The 19198-nt window shown below is 42.1% G+C and overlaps 1 protein-coding gene across 1 annotated transcript in view; it reads left to right on the top strand.

Annotated features, from left to right (window-relative positions):
* Positions 1-19198, top strand: part of LOC125894874 (complexin-1-like) — a 200810-nt gene that overhangs the window by 137437 nt on the left and 44175 nt on the right. The window lies entirely within an intron of this gene.

Genomic DNA, 19198 nt, shown 5'->3' on the forward strand with positions numbered 1-19198 from the left:
GTGATTAAATGTTTAATTTTTCCTGTTATCTCTCTCTCCTTTTTTCACTCTACCTAACTTCAGAGACTATTGTTTTCACTTCCGTGTTCATAAAGAAAACTCTGTTCATTCAATGGAGAAATGGAAAATCTAATATACTGCAGTAATATCTTCATTTAAACTCACACCGTATTTCATTTCGTATTTGATTGCAACCAATATTGCGAGCATGTCCTGATAAGACTCTCACTGATTAGACCTGAAATACAATGTGCAAAATGTTTCTGTGTTTTTATATTTATGCAATTGTTTACAGAGTCCTGGCCCAACAGTGTAGCACAGTATTACTACACTCTACTTAGGAGAAGATGAAACCTAGTAGAATACAGCAGTGTGGGCTTGATTTTCACATTTCAACTTTTGCATCTGTTTACTGTGATGGTTTGAGCCCTGACCTCTGTCACATCTGGCTTCTTCCAAATATTGTTGCAACCCAATCACCAGAATAAATGTTGGCATTGTAGATTTCTGCAAACCATGGATGTTAAATTTGAATGTTTCATACGTAGCAGATTTGTTGAAACTTTACTTTCCTTCATGGTACAATTTTATGTTGTGAGAACACTGTAATTAATGTGGGGTTAAGGCACTATAACCACTTGGTTAGGGTTGCATCTCACGTAAGTCTCATACCCAACGTATGGTTTGCAGAAACGTACATGCCAGCATTTTCTTCTGGCGACTGGGTTGGTCTTTGAACAGTGACTAATTTGTCAAACTTGAAATCATTTGATAATATTGGATTACCTCTGACTGTATGGCTGAATATTTTAATGTCTTTAAAGATGGCAAAATAGATAAAGTTTTGCGACAGTGTGTTTTTTTTAAACAATCTTTATTTTTATATGGCTTATTAATCTTTACAAGGAGGAACAACCCATATGAAAACACATGATCCTACAGTTTTATAGGTAAATACAAATTCTTAAATTTGGAGAAACATGATTTTCATTGGACAGGAACAGGCTGTAAAATTAGTCAATGTCACATGTTTCTTATTTGAAGATTGCAATACTTACCATTGGTTGTTTGTAATATTTGCAACGAGGGCATAAAGCCAAACCTGCTGATGTTTTCAGTGTGAGGGTCCAGTGTGTAGGAGTTAGGGGGATATATTGGCAGAAATGTAATGTGATACGATAAGTGTTTTTTTTCCAAGAAATACAAGGCAGATTTGTTTACATGTGGGCTCTGTAATATATACAGTTCATACATAGTTCATATATAGTTCATGTCAAACAAAGCCCAGATGCTATTCAGTTTCCATCATATTGATTCCTTTCAGTGTCTCCGTTTCTTTGTTGTAGTTGTTAGTGGTTTATTTTTAGGGCCGGAGCACCAAATGGGGTTAAGACCCTATTGTAATGCAAGGAATTATTATTCTCTCAAATGAATCACACTTTTGAGGGGCTGAAGGTGCTCAAAAACTCACCACATTTGGCACACTCATTAGAACTTGCAAAAATGTTGATATTTTATAGGTCTCATGCTTGGGTGTGGAAAACGCCTCCAACAGTTTTCAAAGTTAAAGGCCCCAGCTTTAAATTTGATGTGGACAAACAACTTATTTGGCTGATAACCAGTATCGATAAATCTACTTTTTTCCATCATGATATGCATGCATACATTTATTGTGATGGCCCTCCAGCAGATGGAGACATGAAATACAAAACTTTTCAAAGTATGGCTATTTATCAATTCTGCAACATAAGAAAAAGCATGTTAGCCTTCAAAGCACGTCGGCCAACACAGATGACGCAATTATCGTGCAGCCACAGTATGTAACATGTGGAGAAATATAAAAAAGTCCCTTGGAGCCATACCCTAAACCCAACAAGTCAGCCATTTTGAATTGACTTTTGTATTTTTTTTTTTCCCCATTTACAGAGGTCATTCTTTAACAAACTCCTCCTGCAGATTAAACCCAATCAACTTCACATTTAGGCAGCACTATCTAAAGACCTTTGAAATGATAAGTTGTTAAAAGCTTTCGTCCCATGGTATGACCCATGGCAAGATGTCAAATTTCATCATTTCACTACAGAACAGGAAGTTGTTTGTAACTCCCCTTTACATGGTCCTATCTGTCCCAAATGTCATGTTTGATAAGAGTCCTAGACCAGAGACATGTAAATGCCAATACTGAGGCACAGTTATAGCGCCACCTACTGGCAACAGGAAATGACGTTTTATACTTTGATGTATGCCTCCTAGCAAATTGCCCAGATCCACCTCAACTTTGGTTCAAAACATTTTAATCTGAATTATGATGTTTCAATATGACACACAAAGCTGTTGTAATCTGACTTGACATTGTATAATCAGCCCCAAATTTCTCATGCTGGATAAGAGTCCAGGCCTGAAAACATCTACTGGCCCATACTGACTAAAAGGCATAGTGCCACCTACTGACAACAGGAAGTCAGCGTTATATAACAAAGATCATCCGATTTACATGAAATTTAGACGGTGTGCTGTACACATACAGAAACATGATGTTTGATCAGTTAGTGTTCTCTTGTGTCACATACTGAACACAGGAAGTGGCTAACAATTTGCAATGCGTCATTTCCAGCTATGTTGTGCACGTTGTGTCCGACAGTTGCAGAAATGCACAGCCGCGTCAACCGCAGTCTGGCCTTCTAAGACCATTTTGATGACGTGAGCTCAACATTTTGTTTCACTCTCTGTATCTGGACTCTGTGCCAGGACTGGGTGGGTTGGACATCACTGATCACTCGCAGACAACAGCACTGACATATTTTTATCTACAAAGCAATATTGGGCAAACTTCCAGCCGACCTCTGCTCCCCTCTGTGTGTCAGCTCTGGTAGTTACCAGCTACACTCCTCCAGGTGTTTTCTTTTTAATGTATCCCAGGTTTAAACAGATCTGGGGTAAACAGCATTCTCCTACTCTGCACCATGGACATGAAGCAATCTTCAGAAAGAGCTAAAAGTATAAACACTTATATCCACTGATGAATTTAAGGCCACCATAAAGAATGTGTTGATGGACAACTGTGCTTGTTTTTCTTGAGGCCACAATATTTGAATAGTTGTTGTGTTATTGTAGATTGTTGTATTATATGTTGTATTTCTTGCATTTTAAATGTGTTCTGATAGCCAGAGATTTTCAATCTCAATGAAACTTCCTGGTTAAATAAAGTTTTATTAAATAAATACATAAATTCAAAGTGTTATTTTACTACTTTTAGATCAAATTTAGAAATGTATGGATGATTGTGGTCATTATGATGAATTTTAAAGATGAAAACAAATTCTGAGGCTCAATATTTGGGTGTCACAATGGCTAAGAGAGGCTCCATATTCAAATTTATGCAGTGAACAAGTGACTGGGGAGGGACGGTCCTTCATCAGTTTCTCACATCTACTTCCCAGGGTAATATGCACAGCACTGATGGGCTGTAGAAATATAATTACAGCCCTGATGCATACGCTTTAACTCTCCTCCTTCGACTTAACAAGTTCATTCTGAAGGGCTGATTTACACACACCAACTTTTCTGTGCAGATTATAAAAAGTTTTTCTGCCTTATGAATCTTTGATCTGAGCTTTTACTCTCCAGCCCCTTGTGATTCTTTTTCTCTACACATTTTTGCCGTGTGTCAACACAGCCAACAATGCCTAATTCTATTATGCAATCGATCATGGTCACTGCCAGCTCCTGCTGTTGGTCTGGGGATGTAGATAACCAGTGAAGAGCTTCACCAGGAGGGTGCAGATGTTTATTCCGTCCTCCCCCAGGGTAACCCTCCCTCTGGGCAGGTGCCAGGACATGATCCCCCACTGGCTTCCCATCTGCAAACACTCCCAGTTGTGTGTTCACTGGAAGGCCTGAGGCACCGCTGCCAAGGATGTAACCCTTTGTTGTTTTTGCTTCTCTTTCCTATATTATTTTCAGGATAATTGGGCCAGCTGATGCCTTTTTTTTTTGTTGTAGGAAAATAGTTTGGGGTTTGCTTATATTTCAACATATGACATATATCTGTGTATGAATGGATAAAGGAGAATGTTAGTGTCACTTACACAGGCAATAATTTTAATGTTCATAGCAAAAGATTTATAGTGGGAATCTGGGATAAGTCTAAAAAATGGTAATAAATATTAATAAAATAAATAGAAATATATATAAATACAAAAAAGATAAAAATAGGTAATTTAAAAAAAAAAAAAAAAAAAAAAAAGATACAGCTGTGAGGTTGCAGAATTGAAACTATGGAGATCAATGCAAAAACCCAAATAGCCCTGTCTAGAGCCAGAGTTTGGTTTGTCTGTTTTGGGCTACTGTAGAAACAACATGGCAGACTCTGTGAAAGAGGACCCACTCCGTATGCAAATATAAACATAGGTAACGAAAACAAAAGCTGATTTTCAGGTGATTATACATGAGTGAAAACATAGTTATGAATATCATATTCAATCTCTGCCAATACATCCCCCTAAATCCTACACTGGACCTTTTAAAGGTTACTTTTCTGCCATGTGCATAGCCAGCCATTCATCAGTCAAACATTTCCCATTTCCTCAGCCTCTTGTGCTGCGACAGACGTATTATTACAACCCCAACAAAAAAGCAATCCTTTCACGTCGGCATGATACGCGACGGCACCATTATTGTTTAACGGCATCCGGTAGCATCAGGGGGAAACACAGCGGGACAACAACAAAGGTTCAGGCGGTGGAAGTCCGAGTACAGTCGGCAGGATGGGTGATGGATGAGTCCAACAGCCACATACTCTCACCGCGGAAGCTGGTGTTTGTTTCCTGTAAGATTGTAAACCCGAACCCTGTTTTTTTCTCCTAAACCCAACCACGTGTGTTTATTGACAAAACATTACCACGTGGGTTTGTTGTTAAAGGGAAAATATGTTGTTGTTGTACCGATGCAGTGCATTTATTTTGAAAGACACTGTATGCAAACTGTACATTTCCTGTGAAAACAGAAGTGTATTTTAAAAACAGACAATGCATGTAACAGGCTGAAGTTGACACGGCGTCCCAGAACGTCAACAACCAACACACCCAGCGTACCTTGCACGTCATATGTGGACGTGGAAAGTCCATGACCGAACGTCGATATGTGACGATGTTGGAGTGAGAGTGTGTTGACTATATTTTCCAGGTGAATGAAAGGTTCCTAAATAAAATAAAGGCCTCCTTTTTCTCTTTTAATATAGGTGATTTTCTCCACTGAGAGGCAGGAAGACCTCTCCCCGAGCTTCTTGCCAAGCATGGTCTCTCCATGTTTTTTCCATGATAGCGCTATGAGACATGTAGCATGGAGGAAACACGTGTGCTTTTATGATATACGTCCTTAGCACTAACCTGGCAGACACCACGTGGATTACAGTCTCCAAATGATTCTCTCCTGCTGAATCGGCTGCTTCTTTAACTCTATTTTCGCAATCTTTATGGCTACCATCTCTGAGGACGAGTCGCTCTGCTCCTGAATGACTCAAAGGTCACCTGCAGCCTGAAGGTACCAGAAAATGATTTGTGACTGGAACGACACCAGTTTGTGCCTCAAGGCCAGTGTGTGAGAGCTGTTTAGATGCACCAACCAACCAACCAGCCAAACCTATTTTTTTTTAATTTAGAAACATGTCACTCGGATGGTTGAGAGAATTTATAATTTATGACTTTCTTAGATAATTCCAAATGTTGCTTCATGCAGTCACCACTTCATCAGGATCTCATTCTCCCTCAGCAGAACTGACATTCAAGACATGCATTATGCACATGACAGGGTGATTGAAAGATGCCAGTGCCCATGTTAAATATGGTGGTCATCATCTAGTACATTCCTCTTGTGACGATGGAGGTACACATCTGCGCAGCAACAATGTTAAAGCAGATGTGCGACGGTTTGAACCGCAGCATAATTCCACAGTTAAACAGACAAACACCCATTTTCATCAGCATTCAAATGATAAATTATTCACAGCCTTCCTGCTTATTGTGATCCTGCTACCAGTCCACGAATGCAACACACGCTGCTATGAAGGAATCCAATGCTTTACACATGTATAGAAATCTATGCAAATAGGTTTGTCCAAGTAAAGGACATATATATATGCATGCTTTTGAAGTACAGAGGAGCTTTGAATAAATGCCCTGAAGACATACCTCGAACTAAAGAAACCATGCATATTCGATAGATGAACTCTTAAAACTATGTAAGGGAAAACTGCATGCCAGAAGCTACAGATGGAGAACAAGAGGGGGGTTGTAAGTGTTGACCTTGATCGTTCTGCCAATGTCACAGGAGCTGCTAGTATAGGCTTGTGTTCGTATGCAGGCATGCCTTTTGTTTCAGTCCAAACACGTTAAATTTTAGCCCTCATTTTCTTTGCAACAGGCAAGGCAGAATTTGTGTCGCAGGGGATGTTTGGGTGAAGCCATGAGAGAGCGCACAGATGAGACAGAGACTGTTTACTCTGTCTGGGCCTTTCAGAGGCAGCACACCTGGTAGGGAACTCTCTCTGATGACGACGCAGCACTTTGAAGTCTGTTGACGGTTTGATGTTGCAGTCGTCCAAAGCTTACTGAGCCAGGACGAGGAGGACAAGTCTGTGCTTACCCCGAGAGCTACATCACGGTGCACTCCCTCCCGTCTGTGGAGCAAAAGACACAGGCAGAAAAAGCAGCAGTAATTGGGGCAAGAATAGGTTTTCCGCTACGTGCCATACAGCTCCCTTCCTCATTTCATCCTGCCAAAAATATGATGACCAAAAATAATCCAATCAGCTCTCTCTGTGGTTTCCATTTGCTTTTAATTGCCTTGCCTGCGCTTAGAGGTCACTCGCCACATTGCAGAGCTGGGCAAGGGCGCTGCTGACTACATCTCCATAATGGCACCAATTCCCAGCGGGATTACCAGCAGCAGCACCTCCACATCCTGTAAGCCTCCGAAGCCATTACCCTCGGTGGAGCTCCCTAACCCTGCAGCATGTCAAACGCTGTTATTGCACATCGCTCTAGCCATTTAGCACCACTTGCCGTGTGGTGTTTGGTGTTGGGGCATGTTTGCTGTGTCGTGCCAAACCTTGACAGAGCTGCTATACGTCTCTATTTTTAGTATTTGACCTCTTTGTTGCAGTTTTCAGGCCTCAAAGAGCTGACAGGGAGATCTAAGCGCACACCTGAAAGATTATTTCAAAGGTCCTTAATTGTTTTACTGTTTGATGTAGCTTTTTTGAAACAAGGTTTTTCATTTACAGCTCTCATTTCAGAATGGTGTAGTTGAATTCTGATTGGCTACATCAGCTTTGGTTAATGCTTGGTCATGTATATGCTCAATTTATTTCCCCCTGACTAAAGACTACTGTTCTTTTCTTTTTTTTTTCCTATAACCATCCACCCCTTTGTCCCCGAGACTGAGTGTGGCCTTTGAAGCTGCGGCTGCTTTCACAGCTTCCCCTCTGCAGAGAGAAAATGATGCAGAGTGGGAGGAGTAAATGTAGGAGCAACAAAAAGCATTAAAAGCAGCAGCAGAAGAAGAAGAGCAGTGAGCGGGGTATGCCGTCTGCGCTGTGTGTACACAGATAAAAGTGATTGTTTGGGGGGAAATACATTCATTATACATTGAAGAAACCCTGAATGAAAAACAGTCTACTCCCACAAAGAGATAACAGTGCAGAGAGGGAGCTTCAGAGGAGCAGACAGTGTGGTGCCATGAATTTACACATGCAGACCACATTCATCACAAGAACAATTATATTATGAATCAACTTATAATGCACCTAAAGGTCCGCCTGTTCTGCATTGAATTTATGTTGCAATATCTCATTTGTATTTACATTTACACCATAAAGCAAATTCTTCATCTTTGATTTTTGAGTTTGCAGCTACATAGCCCATTATCAAAAGATCTCATTTCTCCTGGCAGGCAGTAAATTACTCAGTCAGCATTAGATAGTAAAATCTTAAATGTTTAAAGACAAAGGGTATCATTCTCTGCTGGAAACCAGTGGATTGCTCCCTTCTTTTGGGTGCATAACACCTGTACGTTCATGTGATCAAGCACCATCTGATCGCAATATAATCACCCAAAACTCACTCTAATGTAACGTGGGGGACTATGGTTCTTGACCATTCTAATGCTTGTGAACTCTAATCAAAACTGGCATGTTTATGACTTCTTAGTGTTGTAATGCGTCATTTTTCCTTTTCAGACCGTTCCATTTGAATAATATTAGTGCCCCAAGGACATAAGACTATTAAATACTTACAAGAAAAAAAGCAATGTTTAAGAAAAGTCCAGAGCACACCTCTCCACCCTTCCATGCACATACGTGGAAAGCCTTAAGACAGAGACAGCAAATCTCTGCCCTTTCACGTGCATACGAAGAGAGATGAGGCAGAGACAACACACGTCTCTGCCCCTCCATGCACACATGTGGAAAGCCTTAAGGCAAAGAAGGCAAACCTCTCTGCCCTTCCACGTGCAAGTGAGGAAAGCCTAAGGCAGAGAGAGCACACCTCTCCGCCCCTCCATGCACACAGGTGGAAAGCCTTAAGGCAAAGAGAGTAAACCTCTCTGCCCTTCCACGTGCAAGTGAAGAAAGCCTAAGGCAGAGAAAGCAAACCTCCCTGCCCTTCCATGCGCCTACATGGAAAGCCTAAGGCGAGCAGCAGCAAAGACCCCCAGAAACAGAACAGAGCTGCATCAATGACAAACAGAAATGACAGTGATAAGTCAGACACAGCATGAAAAGGAGGAGCTGGGGTGGAGGCAGGTTGCAAAGCAGCTTGCAGAAGAAGCAGCAACAGTAGGCAGGCCAGAGCAGTTTAAATAGGGCGCCCTGAATGAGATTTGCCAATTGGTTGCATAGAAAAGAATCACGTGATCTATCAGCTGACTCCCTTCCATCAATCATCTGATTGGGCTGTTTGAGATCAGATGATGTAGCTGGGATGTGAGCTGAGCTTGACATCGTGTCCTGCCTGAACTAACGCTATGCTCAATTTTTGTTGCACAATTGAGTTTTAGTCATTTAATACACCAGCAATCATTTGCCAACCACTCATAGAGGTCCCCTCCACCCTGCCACTGTGGCAATACAAGCTCCATCATCCTGTAGTACATGCAATGATAACACTCATTACTTACAGTAATTCTGCTCAGCCTTTGACATGATTTATAGCTTTCACCAAAGCAATCTAGTGATTCATAGCACTGAAAAGGTTTCAAGTAAATGTGTACATACATGTTCTCATATATAACTTTCTGCTTCTTTTATAACTTGTCTTTATGTCTTACATCAAGCCATATTTATTCCCTTGTTGAGGACCAATGCATTAAAAATAATCTCGCCTCGCCTAATGTGCTAATAGCTGCAGGGAAAAACAGATCTAACAAAATCTTCTCATCTGTCCCACTCAACCAAAAGCTGCTCCACCAGTAGCAGAGGAACACGAAGCGTTCCCAGAGACGTTATGTTCTTGCCAAATAGTGCCCTGCCTTTCTGCCACCTCCGTGCTGAGAGTGTTCACCGCAGAGCTGCCTGCTTCTGCCCCCAACATGTAGATGTGCCTGATTTTCCTGCACGACAACTGAGCTCCAAGAAGGTCCTGCTGAGATTTATTTGGGGTTGTGCTTTTGAATTTAATCTGGAAATTCAAGCTCTCATTTCTGCCAGTGACATTCATGAAAATAATTCAAACATCAGTCAATCAATCAAGTTAAAGAAAAGTGTGAGGAAAATAATTTCCTTTATTATCGACCTCAGTGAGGTTAGAGATGAGTTGCTGCCACTGATCTAGTAAAAACAACAAGACTCTCCCATCAATAAATAAATAAATAAATAACACATTTTTAAACGTAATCGTAAAAGAGATTTTGGGGTTAAGTCTCAAGAAAGCACCTCAAAGCGTGTGTGATGCATCTAGTGTAAACGCTGACAAACCAATACTCACCGCCGTCAGTTTTTTTGATGGAAATGACACCAAATGTGAATTATTAGGTAGGATTTCTTTATAATGATGAATTGCTGGGAGATGAACAGAGACAGGGCTGATGGATGAGTGATGACAAAAACACTGAGAACAAAACGGCTCATTATCACGAACAAAAGACTGCGGACAATGAGACGTTACACACACACACACACACACACACACACACACACACACACACACACACACACACACACACACACACACCGCTTGAATGGATACGTACAGTATTCACTTGGTGCTGCAGTGGAACACATCCATTTTGTACATGTTGCTGCAGCTCTTAGGTACACACACAATCAGAGGAGACGTCAGTGCTGAGATGAGGATGAGGGATCGGCTGTAAGGCTCCAGGTTTCTCAGGAGACTTCAGCTGAATAGAAGACATGATGGATCAGCTGTTTGTTATGAGTTCAGTGAGGAATCAAAAACAATGGTGATGAATGGGAAGAGTGTGTCTGTGTCTGTGTGTGTGTGTGCTGTTTAATTATTGCATTGTGGGGACCGAAATGTGTTCCCTAACACTGTAAGACATGCCTCTAATGGAGTGTGGAAAGGGTGATGTCATTTAAACCACTGACGAGTTGGATGATGACGCCGACGCCACTGTTTCATGCATGATGGGTTCTTTTATGTTTTGTGTATCCTTAAGTCTGTGTGTGTGTGTTCTGTTTCAAACTTCACTGCAAAATGTTACCACAAGGTTAACCACTGATTTTGTGGTTAAGATTTGGTTTTAGGTTTCAGGTTTTTTAAGGTCAGGGGTGCAGGGTAACTTGTGTATTTTATTAACATGGACCTGATTTCCTCATGTTTTTGTGTCTAAGTGACTGATGGACACAACATTTTTTAAAACTGGTCAGGTGTTCGGGGAGACTGCTATAGCCAGCAGCTGCGAAACAGGCTACAGTGTAACCCCTCAGGGCATTTGTGCATTGTCAAAGGAAGTCCACCACAGTGCCATGCGCAGACATTTTGTAGGGCAGGTGCTCAAGTTGAAAAAGGGCATCCCCTCCACATTTTAGTTTTTTTAAATTAATTTATTTGGGGGCACCACTGACCATCAGACAGAGCTAATAAATGTTAACTAGTCCATACCCATTGAGTGCACAGTTGCCCACATACAGTTTCACATGGTGTGTGTTTGGGATACAGGTCATAGGAAATTGCAGATTAAATAGTCAACTGAACCCATTAAGAAGAGCAATGTATTCAGACAGACAGACAGAGTGTTTGTGAATTTAATACAATTGCTTTATTGAAAGTACAGAAGTACCATTGCCAATAGTGGGATAGTTAGTGGGCTAAAACTGTACATTAGTAGTTGAGGTAGCACGTTGAAAGGCAGATAGTTAAAGTGTTTATATGTCGTATTGACTTAAAAGTGGGGCGCACTGGTAGTTCACATGGGAAAGGTGCGGCTAGCCCTTGTTGCAGCGGTGTGGGTTGGAATCCGGCCTTCGTTCTTTGCTGCATGTCTACCTTGCTCTCTCTCTCCCATCCTTCCTCTCATGCTTCACTGTTCTGTTGAATATAGGCAAAAAAAAACAAACTCTAGCGTCCCCATTTTGTTTGATGGGGTCAATAATGGAGGGGTCCCCTCAGATTATGTGTGGTCATATGCCTACAAAGTTGCGTGGTGATGGGTGAAACCCTTGAGATGTTATACACCTTTATGTGATGAGCCACGCCCTCCGCAATATTCATTGCCTTATAGAAGCTCAGTTTTAGTAAGTTTTCCAACTTTTGCCAAGAGGGAACTTTAGATATTGCTCCCTAGATTATGTTCACCCAGTTTCATGCAGATCGCTCAAACTTCCTAGGAAGAGATCCATTTGAAGTGTTTTTCAAAAAATTCAAATATAATATATAAGTGGAAGTTATGGGTTCTTGAGGCAAATGTGTTCCTCATGAGGAGAGGCATCTCTGCGCAAAGTTTCATGTCTCTACGACATACTGGGCATGAGATATGCCCATTCAAAGTTTGCAATTTCAATTGGTTGCTATAGCGCCCCCCTTTGGCCAATTGCTGTAATATAGCTTCATTGGCATCCTCCCATGACCCTCTACCACTGTGCCAAATTTCACATGGATTGACCAAGTCAGTGAGGAGAAAAATATGGAACAGACACACACACAGAGTTTTCGTCATTATATAGTAAGATATGGCTTCCCATATGAACACAGTATCAAGAAAACCTGTGCAACAAGCTTGTCATAAATATTTCATTTATAAAGCTTCTGATGATCGTTTTTTGTTGCAACTCTGCCACAATGATACAATCAGTCAACAAGTCCTGGATCACTGCAGTGAACAGTATCTGCAGCAGCAGTATGAACAGACTTCATGTGATTATATGTATGAACATTAAAGATAAACAGACAAATTTAATCCTCTCCACAGAGCCACTGATACTTGATTATTCATGGGAAATGATAAATATATGACTTCATTTAGTATGGATGGCCCCTCCTGTGGTGCAGGGACGGAGGTTTTCTTTGCCGCTCGCAGTTTGAGGCGAAATGACTCTCAGAAGACGACAGGATGCAATGTGCTGTTTGTTTTCACAGGACCATTAGATGGAGAAAAAAAAGATATTATGTGAATCTGGCAATGTGGTTATTATATTCAGAAGGAAGATGTGCAACATATGGTTCTCACATCGTTCCAGGTTTTAGAGTAAATCTCCAATATTTTATTTTTGTTGTTGTGCACTTTAACCTGTCACCGTCTTTGCTTTGCTACACCTCATAGGGAAAATTACCAGTCACTACAGAGTCACAAGCGATGCAGATATAGGCCGAATATGGAAGTTACCACAAAGACAACAAAATGCAGCCACAACAAAGACTGGGACACTTTTAAGTGGAAGAAGCTGGAGGAAGGCAAAGGTTTTCAATTTCACACAGAAGGCAATATGATGTGAAGCGACAAAGAAATGATGTGGCTCAAAAAGAGATGAGCCAAACTTCGGATGCATTCCCACTGAAACCCAAAGAGGACTGCCAGACAGATAAGGGAACAGTAGATGAAATTATTTACGTCAATACACTGTGCACTCACTCTCCAGCAGAGGCGTCTACTTGTGGTTTTATACTCAATTAAAATTCAGTGCTTCAATGCTGTCTTATCCTATTGACAGGACTCTTGACTTGTCTTTTTATGTATCTCATCCGTCAACTCTCCAGCCCTTTTCTCTGAGCTTGAGGTCTCTCAGATGTGAGACAGAGAGAATAACATCAAAGACGCAGGCCTGGCTGCCTCCTGGGCCTTCCAAAAGAAAAAACCCACCATCTTCACTTCAAGGACCGAGCAAGAGGAGGGAGATGAAAGAGACGCCTGGGTTTACCGAAGCATTTGAACTTTTGACTTTCTAACCATGCGGGATATTGGCTGAAGGGAGAAACTGCTGTCACATTTAGATTTCTGGTTTAGTTCATAAAGCACACATCTGTGCAGGTAACCATCAGAGAGAGATTACCCCTCTGACTGGAGGAGTCTTCACCTGTTTAAACACAAAGCTGTAGGAGACAGTGATATAATTCTCATTGCTATGCAGCACAAAGTTTGTAAAGCAGCATCAGCTATCAAGTGTCTATGAGAAGGTGAATGATTACTCTGTTTCAATATTGATTCACTCTGTCCTCCAAAAATAAGCAGAGTGAGAAATGTAATGTTCATCAACAGGAAACAAAGGAACTCATTATGAAATATTCATGTCAAATGAGACTGCAGGTAGTGATGGGAAAAATTACCATGATTATACTTGTCACTGTTTAAACATGTTGTAGTGAGTACTTTGGTTAATTGAGTTGATTTGAGGCATCCATTTGTGTTTAGTAGTGTTGCACCATGAAAGCTAATGATTTGAATCATCCAACAAGTTGTCACATCTAAACGACAAGAACGGACGCTTCTTCCGTTTCCATTGTTATCCACTAATCCAGGTTGCAGAGGCAGCAGGCTGAGCAAGGTACTCCGGACGTCCTTCTCCCCAGCAAAGCTTTCCAGCTCCTCCTGGGGTATCCTCAGGCGTTCTGAGGCCAGATGAGATATATAATCCCTCCAATGTCTTCTGGGTGTGCCCCGGGGCCTCCTACCAGTCGGACGTGCCCAGAACACCAATAACGGGAGGTGCCCTGGCCCCTTTTGACGCAAAGGAGCAGCGTCTCTACTCCGAGCTCTTTCCAGGTGTCTGAGCTCCTCACCTTATCTCTACGGCTCAGCCTCTGAAGGAATTTCATTTTGGCAGCTTGTATCTGCGATCTCTTTCTTTCAGTCACTACCTAGTCTGAGTGGGCGGAAGTTCGCTGCATAGATCAGCCTCTCACTGGGCGGAACAAGCCACCCGCTGAAGTCCCGCCCTACCACCTCCGGTTGTGTAGCAGTTTTCAACCGTTTTCAACACGTCCTTTACTAACTTTTGCGGTGTTTGATCTTGCGGGCATGTAGCCGTTTTTCTGCCATGGTTCGCATCCTGTAGGCGATATTTTTGTGGGTGTGTTACACCAAAACCTGTTTCCCCCCGGCAATATTTTTGCAAGCGCACCGTTGCTGTGGCACCGCCCAGAATGATTGTGAGTGGCTGAAAGAAATACAAGCAGCCGGGGCGTTTTTTCTCCAATCTTAAAGTGAGAGTCGGCCCAGCCAGACCTTTCTTTTCTTGAGAAAGGTCTGGTGAGCGAGACTAGTCACTACCCAAAGCTCATGACTGTACCAGGAAATCAAAACCTTTCCCCTCTGGTTCAGCTTCTTCTTCACCACAACACTGCAGACGCGGCAGCAAACTGCCTGTCCATCTCATGCTCCATTCTACCCTTGCTCATGAACAAGACTCCGACATACTTGAACTTCTTTGCTTGAGGCAGTAACACCCATTTTTTAATGCCTTCAAACTGACCCATATGAAGATTACAAACGGACGGATTTTGGTCGTAGTAAAAAGAAAACAAAGAAGTCAGTGTCATACTTCTGCTTCTAAAACAGAGAACAAACATCTGATGCTGTCATCCCGTCATCAGGCCCCAAGTTGGATCTCATATTGTCAGTAGAAGCATCATAATTTTAATTTTACTGCCTCGTTGTCTCATTACAGGATAAGAGCACGGGCAAATTCTTTTACAAACTGAGTCCAGTGATGTCTCAAATGACAAACCTAACTGTAATGAAACTGGGCAGACAGGTGAAGCACGATTGTCTAAATTAATATCTGAGTTGAAAAATTCTAATTGGCCTGCACTGATTTCTCACATCCTTGTCATATTCTGAGGAGCTATTGGAAATTTCCCTCCAGCATTGATGTAGTGCATGGTTCAGTAAAATTCATTCATGACTCAACTGAGCGCTCAGAGGAAGACCATAATCTGCTGAAGCTGTGGGGGAAGAGGCAGATGTGGCTCAGGGGGTAGAGCAGGTCCTCCACCAATTGGATGATCGCCGGTCCAGTCCTTCCCCTCAAGATGGCATGTCAAAGCATCCTTGGGCAAGATGCTGAACCCTACATTGCTCCTGATCAGTGAGTGAGTACATGTGAATGGTTAAAGTGAGGCCACCAGTTTATGAATGTGAGGGTGACATTAAGAGTGGTCAGAAGACTACAAAGGCATTTTATGAATGCATTTACCCTTAAAGGAGCTGAATCTTACCATAGACGTATATAAATAATGGACCGAGCCACTGTGACATCATGCATTGGTCTATGGATTTGTTTTGAAGCCAGGTTTGGCATTCTGACCATTGCTATCTTGGTTTTTTTTTTTTTCGAGCCAGAAGAGGATTGAGCGGTTGATATGGTGGTGACACCTTGCAGACAGCCTGTCACTCAAAATGGCCCTGCCCTTAGTAATGTGTTTTAGCTAAAGAGACCAAATCTGCTTTTGTACCAGGCTGTAAACAAGTTTATTTCTGCTGGATTCTGCTGCAGTTGGACACTTTAACATGAGGGTCTATGGGCACTGAATCGCTCTTGGAGCCACCCTCAAGTGGCCGTTTGACGAACTGCAGTTTTTGGTACTTGTGCATTGGGTTCTTTTTTCCAACACATGAGGGAGTATCTTGGGGTCACGAGTGAGGGTAGAATGGAGCGTGAGATGGATCGGCGGGTCGGTGCGGTTTCTGCAGTGATGCACACGCTGCGCCGGTCCTTTGTGATGAAGAGGGAGCTCAGTCGGAAAGCAAAGCTTTCGATTCACTGGTCCATCTACGTCCCAACCCTCACCTATGGTCATGAGCTCTGGGTAGTGACCGAAAGAATGAGATCACGGACAGATGAGATGAGATCCGTGGGGTGGCTGGGCTCAGCCTTAGGAATAAGGCGAGGAGTATCCGGAGTAGAGCCCCTGCTCCTTTGCATTGAAAGGGGTCAGTTGAGGTGGTTCGGGTATTTGATCAGGATGCCTCCTGGGTTCCTCTCGTTAGAGGTGTTCTGGGCACATCCCGCTGGTAGGAGTCCCCGGGGCAGACCCAGAATTCACTGGAGGGATTACATATCTCATCTGGCCTGGGAACGCCTTGAGGTGTCCCAGGAGGAGCTGGAAAGCTTTGCTGGGGAGAGAGACATCTGGGGTGCTTTGCTTGGCATGCTTCCCCCACAACCTGGCCCCAGATAAGCAGTTGAAAATGGATGGATGGATGGATGGATGGATGGATGGATGGATGGATTCTTTTCAGACCTCATCACATATCGATTTTGATCATGGACCTTCCACGTCCAGATACAATGTTGACGCTCTGGGACGCCATGTCAACTTCTTTTCCTTCAACAACAAACGCACGTGGTCACGTTTTGACAACATTGGCATGTGGTTGGGTTTTGGAAAAAAAGAACAGGGTTTGGATTTACAATCTTACAGGAGAACCAGAAGACACTGCCCAAGCGCCAGATTTCGACGACTTCAGAGTGATACCAGGTGGATTCTTCAGCTGCAGAGGTTTTGGCTTGCTTTTAACCAAATAATTAAATATATATATATATATATATATATATATATATATATATATATATATATATATATTCAATGCCAATATGACCACGCCCTACAGTGTCACTAGTTATTGGTGTTGTATGTAGATATTGAGTCTAAGGCAGTGGCTCTCTGAAAAAATGTCTGCTACTGTATGTGTTAACATGTAGAAAACCCTCCGGCAGTCTGTGCTTAAGTGGCTGTTTTTCATTCAGCGTAATGCAGCTGCACCCTTCTCCTTACTATTACACAGCAGCAATCAATTTCCTGCTGTCAGTCCAACGGCGGAAAGCCTACATTAAATGAATCAGCGCCTGCACGCAACACCAACGCACATGTGCTCGTCTTACATGTTGACCCCTCAGGCTCTACATGTAAATATTTACTGGAGCTGCATGTAGTTGAGTGTTACCTGTGGAGACTTTATACATCACTGTCAATCACTTTACTTCTCTGAGCAGCTGCAGTCACACAAACGTATACTGTTGAATTATGCTGAATACACTGAGCATGTCTTCGCTCTGTATGATTATCTTCAGGTCTGTTCAACTCCATTATCCTGTATCCACGATCACTTGACCTGCAAATCGATCAAGATCTGCCATCCTGAATGAGCCATGAGCGAGGATACACTAGAGCAGCCTTTATAGAAGTCTTTTACCGACCGACACATCCTCTTATTGAATATCAGTTGATCAGTTAATTGAATGCTGCAGCCGATCAGATTGATCTGCTACATCACACAACATTTTCGCGCTGAACAGTTCGTATGCTACCCTACAAAATTTGCTTCACGTTGCTACAGTGGTTAGGTTTAGGGAAAGAAACATGGTGAGGATGTACCTTAAAATGACTCAGAGTTCCCACAGATCTGAACACGCAACTCAAGGGAAATGTCCCGGGTGACAGTCGTGTCTTTGTGTCCATCTACCACCCCAATGTGCCTCCTTACAAGTGCTTGGGACTGCTTCCTTGGTTACTGTCATTAGCGCATTGGTCACATGACCATGGCCTTTCAAGATAGGTGGGATATGTACGAATCTGCATGCATTGCTTTTTGTACCTGAATAACAAGAGGACCACAGACTACTTACTTCATTTATTAGAAAGATTTTTCTCTTCTCAATCCATTCTTTCCCCCATTAACTTTTATTATGGATCAATTAAAGTCAGATTCTGTCTGTCAGCAAGAAACACTTTTTACTTTTTACACTTTCATTTCCATTCAGTCACACAAGGCTGATTATTCCCGAGCGTCAGGTTTGATGAGTTACAGAATTTCAATTTTCCCTGCAACATTTGGCCCAATAACTTCCAGTGTTCAAAAGACAGCATGATCATATTCTGGGGTTTACAAGTATTGAATTCACAATCAGAATATCAATAAAGACAGATGCAAAACATGAATTAATAATTCAAATGTGTGTCTCTGAGCAGGACACACTGCTGTACATATACAGAATACAGGTTGTTATTCATGTGCAGGTGTTTGTTAAACAGAGAAAACACTGCTGCTTTGGAAGTGATTACTGGATCTTTATTGTATAGGCCTATTATATATACAGTACAGGCCAAAAGTTTGGACACACCTTCTCATTCAATGCGTTTTCTTTATTTTCATGACTATTTACATTGTAGATTCTCACTGAAGGCATCAAAACTATGAATGAACACACGTGGAGTTATGTACTTAACAAAAAAAGGTGAAATAACTGAAAACATGTTTTATATTCTAGTTTCTTCAAAATAGCCACCCTTTGCTTTGATTACTGCTTTGCACACTCTTGGCATTCTCTCCATGAGCTTCAAGAGGTAGTCACCTGAAATGGTTTCCACTTCACAGGTGTGCCTTATCAGGGTTAATTAGTGGAATTTCTTGCTTTATCAATGGGGTTGGGACCATCAGTTGTGTTGTGCAGAAGTCAGGTTAATACACAGCCGACAGCCCTATTGGACAACTGTTAAAATTCACATTATGGCAAGAACCAATCAGCTAACTAAAGAAAAAGAGTGGCCATCATTACTTTAAGAAATGAAGGTCAGTCAGTCCGGAAAATTGCAAAAACTTTAAATGTGTCCCCAAGTGGAGTCGCAAAAACCATCAAGCGCTACAACGAAACAGGCACACATGAGGACCGACCCAGGAAAGGAAGACCAAGAGTCACCTCTGCTTCTGAGGATAAGTTCATCCGAGTCACCAGCCTCAGAAATCGCAA

This window comes from Epinephelus fuscoguttatus, linkage group LG9, assembly GCF_011397635.1.
Source record: "Epinephelus fuscoguttatus linkage group LG9, E.fuscoguttatus.final_Chr_v1".
Lineage (NCBI taxonomy): Eukaryota > Metazoa > Chordata > Actinopteri > Perciformes > Serranidae > Epinephelus > Epinephelus fuscoguttatus.